This window comes from Sebastes fasciatus, chromosome 1, assembly GCF_043250625.1.
Source record: "Sebastes fasciatus isolate fSebFas1 chromosome 1, fSebFas1.pri, whole genome shotgun sequence".
Taxonomy (NCBI): Eukaryota; Metazoa; Chordata; class Actinopteri; order Perciformes; family Sebastidae; genus Sebastes; species Sebastes fasciatus.
Window position 1 is genome coordinate 17,191,511 of NC_133795.1, and position 8,648 is coordinate 17,200,158.

The 8,648-nt window shown below is 37.9% G+C and overlaps 1 long non-coding RNA gene and 1 other non-coding gene across 2 annotated transcripts in view; both read right to left on the reverse strand.

Moving 5' to 3' along the window:
- Positions 1-4,284, reverse strand: part of LOC141766983 (uncharacterized) — a 14,431-nt gene extending 10,147 nt beyond the window's left edge. The window contains exons 1-2 of the long non-coding RNA XR_012593726.1: positions 4,092-4,284; positions 3,677-3,810 (exon numbers count right to left, since the gene is read on the reverse strand). This is a non-coding gene — a long non-coding RNA (uncharacterized LOC141766983). The remainder of the gene's footprint in view (positions 1-3,676; positions 3,811-4,091) is intronic.
- trnaf-gaa (transfer RNA phenylalanine (anticodon GAA)) lies at positions 3,734-3,806 on the reverse strand. The gene has a single exon. It is a non-coding gene; the product is annotated as a tRNA-Phe (tRNA).
- Positions 4,285-8,648: the final 4,364 nt, after the last annotated feature.

Sequence of the window (8,648 nt, forward strand, 5' to 3'; positions counted from 1 at the left end):
AACACTGAGACACAGCTCGGGGATTTCTAGTCTTTAGAGGAGGGATTGTACATGTTATCACAGAATAAATAATTGTTTACAAGGTAAATGGTGAATTAATACCATGCCAGGCAACGTACATGCTACAAGATATTCCACCTGTGTGCAAGTGCAACAATATGATTGGTCGAAGTAGTTGTTCCCCCTATACTGTACTTAGCATTTGCAAATTAATGCTCTTCATTAGGGCTGTCCTCGACCAAAGAAATTCTTAGTTGACTAACACTCATACGATTTTGACGACTAATCGATTAGTTGATTTAATTGACAAAAACTGAGTTTCTCCACAAAGAATCACACAAACGCACCACTTTAAATCTTAAATTTCTTGGAAATGAGTCATTCAGCATGAAAAAAATGGATAGAAAGTATAAAAATTACTAATCAACTGAAGAAATCTTAGTCGACTAAGATCAAAACGACCGATTAGTCGACCAAGCGACAAAGAGGAGGCAGCCCTACACCTTATATTCTGCTCCACTGCATTTCCCGGATGAAGTTGCATTGTACAGCTGCAATTGAGCGAGGATCGACTGTCTTGTTGCACTACCCTTCATTTTTTCTGCCAAAGGCCTCGGAGACAACACCCCCCATTCTCCCAGTGCATTGGTCTCAATGAAAAGAATGAGGAACCCCACTGTGGAAATCCCGGTAATGTTACACCTCTCTCTCAGGTTGAATAGGAGCAAGATGACTGATGTCATGCTGAGAGATCTATAGTACTGATACTATTATAGGGATGCACCGATACAGATACCGGATCGGATATCGGGCTGATACTGACCCAAATAGCTGGATCGGATATCGGTGACAATGGGGCCGATCTATTAAATTCAATTCTTTATATGCTATATTTATTATGTACTGGAATTTTAATTCCTGTTTAAGTTTTGACCAATTTGTTGCTGCAACGGTTTACTAGGTTGTAACTCCTGTTCATTTTGAAGATTTTTTGCCAAGTTGTTAATGTACGATTTATCATTTTAATAATAAATAACAGTTAAAAAAATGTATGTTATGTTATCTATATATTTATTAGTTACATTTTGTTTTACAAAGTTAGGAAAGCAATGTTTAAGACAAGCCTAATGTTGCCTTACACATAAAAGAATGATCCCAGGCATACAGCTTATTAATTAGACACTGGTATCGAATCGGTTCTCGGTATCCCTAATACTATATTTATATATATGTCTTATGTAAAGGAATTTTAATTGTCTTGATGTTGAAAGGTGCTATACAAATAAACTTGCCAAAAAACACTAATGTATGTAGCAGACAAGTGATTTATTTATTGAATGTGTACATGTATTTGTATAGGGAGAAGTATAGCATGAAGCAATGCCACATACCACAGGCTTTGTAGCCTAAGCTAATTTGCAATGCCTGGCCCTAGATGGGCCTTTAAAATACTAGAAACTCAACAATAAAATACATACAAAACATCACAAAACACATGATGCCACAGTTCCCTCTTGAATTACAATCATATGATGTTCAATATATATTTTAATTTCAACATATACCAGTAAAAAACAAGTAGCTCCAGGAACTAAACTCACGAATGAACTCTTAAACTATATTTCTTTAGCACATTTTGCTTATGTTATTACTCCACTAAACTATCTCAAGGACAGAAATGTTGTGTTCTTGTATTTATTTGTATATTGAGGACATATATACCCTGCCCTGAGATGAACTGCATACTGTACTTGTTTTTAAACTTTCAAGAAGCTCTCCAGTTCAATGATTTATGGGACAACATCGCCCCCTGGTGAAAATTATTGTGAACAGGTTTTCTAAGCACTTAACCGTATACTGTAAATGGTATACAGCTGACAAGCCTGACATAGATCCATGTCTGGTATGCATGGCTTAATACTTTATAATTGTAGTATCAAGCCAACTGTTATACACTGCACACAAAAAATAGTGAACTATAAACCCAAATATTTGACAAAGGAGACAAGTAACAAGCTAAATTAGAGTATTTAAGTGTATGCATGAGGTACTTTTACATTACTTGAGTATTTCCTGCATTATAACATTACTTCTACTCAACTAAGTTTCAGAGGGAAATGCAGAACTTTTTATTCCACTATTTCTGTAATCGTTTTGTTTGCTTTGTTACTTCAAAGATAATTTTTTTTTGCATGCAAAACCCTACAATGTGATGCAAAATCCATAATTTTAAAACATTTGAGAAACTTAAATATGCTTCTAGTATTTTAACATGTTTTTTACACCGAGTGGGTCAGTTTTGAAGGTGATTAACTATTTATATTAGGTGTGCCAATTAGCAATGGTTTTTTTAAACGCTTTATTGTAAAACAAGTGCAATTCAGTAACAAGCAATAGACATACGACATACAGTATACCAGGGGTTAAGGGGTAACACAAATTATATTATAGTTCTCCCTGTTCCAGTTCAGACAATTATAAAATGTACATATATATCAAGAGTCTTTAAGGCTTTGGGGTTTGTAGAGTGCTGAATAATTTGTATGTATTGTTGCATTTCATTTGCAAAAACTTTAAATAAAGGTTTTCTGTCAGATAATTTACATTTGTGTGAATGTGAAATTAGATAATAAAGAGATTTATAGTATAATACTGTTTTTGTTCTGAGCTGCAGACATTATAAAAAACAAACAGCACATCTTTGTATAGTAAAATGAAGAGAAATGTTACAGTGAGTATTTTTGGGCAAATTCTTTCCAAAAAAGAACAGTATAAGGACAGCTCCAACACAAGTGTGTGGTTGTTTCACCATCAAGTCCACAGAAAGAGCAATTAACCTAGTATCAGTGTCATTTCTGCAGGACAGATAATAATGCACACAGTGCACTTTCAGAGACTAAGCTACTGGAGTTACCCTGCACTATACTCATTTTTAACAGTCTCTTCTGCACTATATTCACTTTTTTAATAGTCGTGTATCACAGCTGTTACCCTGCACTGTATTCAGTTTTAACAGTTTTCTTCATCTCCTTGTATTTTTATATCTGGTATATTTTTTTGTACTTTGCACTACTAACTTTTTTACTGCCTTTTTTACTAACATGTTTTGCATTATGGAACTGTGATGCTGGAAACTTGAATTTCCCTCGGGATCAATAAAGTTACTATCTATCTATCTAATGAAAAATGAAGAGAAATGTTACAGTGAATGAATTGGGCAAATTCTTTCCGAAAAAGAACAGTATAAGGACAGCTGCAAAACAAGTGTGTGGTTGTTTCACCATCAAGTCCACAGAAAGAGCAATTAACCTAGTATCAGTCATTTCGTATTCTTTTTCAAAGTAGATATAGGTAGATATAGATAGTAACTTTATTGATCCCTAGGGAAATTCAAGTTTCCAGCATCACAGTTCCATAGTGCAAAACATGTTAGTAAAAAGGTAGTAAAAAAATTAGTAGAGCAAAGTACAAAGTACAAAAATATATACCAGATATATAAAAATACAAGGAGATGAAGAACACTGTTTAAACTGACTGTAGTGCAGGGTAACAGCTGCGATACAGGACTATTACAAGTGAATATAGTGCAGAAGAGACTGTTAACAGTGAGTATAGTATAGTAAGTGTGCTTTGCTGGATAGCATCGATGGTTAATAAGCAAAAGGTACATGCCTACCTTGTTTTAAAATGGTGTCTCTTCACTTATGGAAAAAAAATTGGACTCCCTTCCTACTGCCGAAACCCGGGATCGAACCAGGGACCTTTAGATCTTCAGTCTAACGCTCTCCCAACTGAGCTATTTCGGCGAGTCTGTAATGCAACAAGTACCGCCCTATTTATATCTAGCTGGATACCGCCTGCTGCTGTTGTCCGTCTACCGTTAGATGTGTTTCCTCCCGAAGCGATAACAAAGAGGAAAACAAACATACCGGCAGCTAGGCATCAGCGCCAGTGGAGAATAACAGTGCAGCAATATAAACTCCTAGCTACATGTAGCTAGCCGTGTTCAGCTAAAGCTGCTCTGGCTATAACGGTTGGACACAAGATGGCGCCGTTGGTGATCATAAAACTCCAGTTGCTCAGTAACTCACAGTGGAGCTCAGTCCTCTGACATATCACTGGATTAAAGATGAAGTAGCAGCGAGACTGGAGCAAATATGATTTAAAAAAAAAGATTAAGTTATGTTAATGCCTATTTCTCGCCTCATATGTTGTCAGAATCATCTCGTAGTTTACTGTTTAGCTGTAAAATGAGAAAGTTTGTGACGCCGCCGCCATTGGTGAGATCTGGTGAAGGAACGCCAAGTTCTGGTCACATGACCGGAGAACAGCCAATAGGAACGCTCTTTCTCTGATATGACCTGTGATTGGTCAAAGTCTCCCGTCACGAGCTAGATTTTGTTTAAAGACTGACAACAGAGCCATGATGGTATTTTGTGATGATACTGAAACTACTGATCATTTATTTTTTTTCATTGTATGTATTCTGGAGCTTTATGGCGTCTGATATACATGACTGACTTTTCCCAAAAGTTTCTCATCTGGGAAACTTCTCTCAAAAGGACATTGTTTATGGTCTTGTCATGGACAATAACAAAGATCTGGTGAATAACATTTTTATTCTTGGAACATTTTATTTGCACAAATCCAAGTATATGAAAGTGAAACCTAGGTTTAATGTGTTTCATTCTGAGTTTATTTCTTACATAAAAGCCCTTAAAGTCATGAAAAACAAAAATGCATTGAAACTTCTTAGTATGATAGAAGAATATGAATTACAGGTACAGACCTAGCGCTTAATTTAATTTATTATTATTTTCATGTATAATTTTACATATTTTATCTGTTCTTGTTCTGTATGCACCTTGTTCTTTTACTCTAATGCAATGATCTATGAGCCATGTTATTTGTAAATTTGAATTTGTTCAATAAAAAAAAAAAACAGAGCCATGAGGAGGTGCAGAAATCTAGTTATCTCTCAGAACACTTGAATTACAATATGCTGAAAGGTTATTATGGATTTTTGCCCAATGATGATAAAAATATACTGCCTACTGCCACTTAATAATAAAACCCACCAGGTTTGTTAAATACTTAATGGTAATAAACTTTTCCTTTTCGTTTACTTTTAGTCCCGCTTCCTGTTTTTCCTGCTATTTGGCATATCTAAATGGTAAATGGACTTGCATTTATATAGCGCCTTACTACTCTTCCGACCACTCAAAGTACTTTACACTACATGCCAGCATTCACCCACTGACACACACGTTCATACAGGAGAGACTGCCATACAAGGTGCCAACCTGCCCATCAGGATCTAATCTACATGTAAATACTCACTTCGACATGTGGACTGGAGGAGCCGGGGATCGATCAAATGACCTTCCAATTGCTGGACGACCTGATCTACCTCTGAGCACAGCCACCCGCCCCACATATCCTACTTACAGTATGTTGAACTACTTTTACATGTAGTTTTACATTTTACATTTACATTTTCTGTTATCTTTGTTAGCTGTGTTTTGAACAATCACATTTCACCATACGTAGAGTGCCCTTTAGAAACATCAGAACTGTATCAACTAAACATCTCAGCATCAGATAATAGCAGGGCTGTCAATGATTAAAATATTTCATCGCGATTAATCGCATGATTGTCCCTAGTTACTCACAATTAATCGCCAATTAATCACACATTTTTTATCTGTTCAAAATGTACCTTAAAGGGAGATTTGTCAAGTATTTAATAATTTTATCAACATGGCAGTGTTCAAATATTCTTGCTTTATGCAAATGTATGTATATATTTACTATTGGATATCAATTAACAACACAAAACAATGACAGATATTGTCCAGAAACCCTCACAGGTACTGCATTTAGCATAAAGAATATGCTCAAATCATAACATGGCAAACTGCAGCCCAACAGGCAACAACAGCTGTCAGTGTGTCAGTTTGCTGACTTGACTATGACTTGCCCCAAACTGCATGTGATTATCATAAAGTGGGCGTGTCTGTAAATGGGAGACTCGTGGGTACCCATATAACCCATTGTCATTCACATATCTGGAGGTCATAGGTCAAGGGACCCCTTTGACCATGCCAGTTCTTCCTCGCCAAAATTTTGCCTAACTTTGGAGCGTTATTTATCCTCCTTCGTGACAAGCTGGTATGACATGGTACCAATAGTTTCCCTATGATGCCAGTATCTTCACTCTAGCTTTAAAACTGAGCCCGCTACAACCTAAAAATCGCAAGTTGTGTTAATGCGTTAAAGAAATTAGTGGCGTTAAAATGAATTAAGCATTATTATTGCGTTAACTTTGACAGCCCTAGATAATAGCCTATTAAAATCTATTAGATATTGGTCGAATCAGAAGGCCTCTGCAAGAATGGAACAGAGTCCTATCAAAGCTCTGCCACTCTAGTGTTGTTTATTCCCATCCATTATTGAGCTCAGACTCACTACTGGTTGAATGTGTTGCCATAAATAACAAAAGAAGGGGAAGACTATAAATACTTTGTTGTTGGCTATCCTGTGGGTTTTTTGGACAACAACGTGAAGACATTTTCATAGAATGATGGGCAGGAGCAATATTGTAAGACTTTAACAGTGGTAGAAAACAGTAAAGCTTGCTATCTTATCATCCTGCACTTTGTTTTTCTCTTTTCTCTATCAGGGCTCTGCAGTGATGCAGTGCTGTCCCTTTATTAGTCATATGATGTCCCGATGCCAGCTTCTATGCCTCCCTTCTCTTCTCTCTTTCCCCCCTAATCTCCCCTCAATACTGCCTCTCATTCTCCCTCTCTCTCTCGCTCTCTCTCTCTCTCTCTCTCACGTTTTTTGTTCCTCTGTCATCCCCCAAGGTGACTTTCCTTCCTTCACCGACACTGCAGCTGTTCCCCGCTTTGTTCTGGAAGGCCTGAGTGTGGATAAGAGATGAGAGAGATGCAGACGGACGGAATAAAGAGGAGGGAGAACCAATGGAGGAAATGAGGGTGTGAAAGAGGAGGGAACTGATGAGATTATCAAGCAGAATGGAGGAATCCATGGTGTTGACTCACTGCATAAATCAGTAAGGCAACAAACACACACACACACACACGCCACATGAGCAGACAGATTTGTTCTGGTAAAATAAAAGAATGAAGTGTCAACATCAAGAGATTGAGCTGCCTCGACAGATGCTTACCTGACTAACAAGTTTCATCTTCATTAGTACTGGTGATTAGCACAGTTGTCACATCACAGCGAGGGTTCACTACAGTCAGCACTAAATACTGCAAGTATCTGGGACGGAGTTTCTAAATTTAGGGATCAGAGAGACGGGGAGTGGAAGCAGGAGATGTAGAAAGGGAGGGGCGGCTGGAAAAAGGAGTGACAGATTCGGACAGTTAGGTCCAGAGGAAGAGGGAATGGAGGACTTCTGAGGTAACACTGAGCAGGATGAATTCAAGCAATAAGAATGTAGAAATACAGCTGCATTTGTGATGGAAGCCCGATAACAAAACGTTCTATATTAAAAGGTCTCTTACTTATAATATAGTATAGTAGCAAAATTGTCATATTTCATTTTTCCATTTACAGATTGGATTCTTGTAAATTCTTAAAGGAACAGTGTGTAACATTTCGGGGGATCTATTAGCAAAAATGGAATATAATATTCATAACTATGTTTTCATTAGTGTATAATCACCTGAAACTAAGAATCATGTTTTTGTTAGCTTAGAATGAGTCCTTCATATCTACATGGGGTCCTCTTCAAGGAGTCTGCCATGTTGGTCCACCATGTTTCTACAGTAGCCCAGAACGGACAAACCAAACACTGGCTCTAAAGAGAGTTTTTACGTTACCTGAAGTTCGAACGTAGTTCTCCGACACACTTGTTAAACTGCGGTAATGTGAGCCGCAGATTGCAAAACTGTGGTACCGCCAGCCGACGTCTGACTTCTGTTGCTCCTAAAGTAGTGTTATTATGGTAAGGAGCAAAGCGAATGCTGTTACCACGGTTTTGCACTCAGTGGCTCACGTTACCGCAGTCTTGGAAAGGGAGAAGTGAGGAGAGGGGTACTCAGTTGGTTGCAATCTGCAACCATGCCACTAGATGCCGCCAAATCATACATACTGTACCTTTAAGGCCCAGACACACCAAGATGTAGATGAAAAATGAGAAGAGACTTCTGTGTTTTTCCTCTTGACTTTACTCGTTTGCTTGCTTTCCTCACGTCCGTTTCTCTTCTCGTGCACTGATTCGTTTAAGCTGAACACAATCAGAGTGATTTCTCTCACTGACGGGCACCACCGGCGATTCAACATGCTGAATCGGCTGAAAAACCTCCGACATGGGCAGACTAGAGCTGACGGTGCGGGACACACTGAAAAAAGTAAGGCAGACGGAAGCTCACTGACGGCCCTAAACTGTCCGACGGCCGACTGTCGGCTTGGTGTGTCAGGGCCTTTAAGTCTGTAATTATTACATGTTAGGGTAATCCTCCAGGTTGTGTATTTTGAAAAAAAGCAATTTCTTCAAAATCTACATAATTTCTTCCTCTGTATTACTTTTCTTTCTCATTTCCATTCTGTTACGTGGCTAAAAAATCATGAAAAAGAAGACACCCATGTACATATTTTTTTCTTTCCAGTGT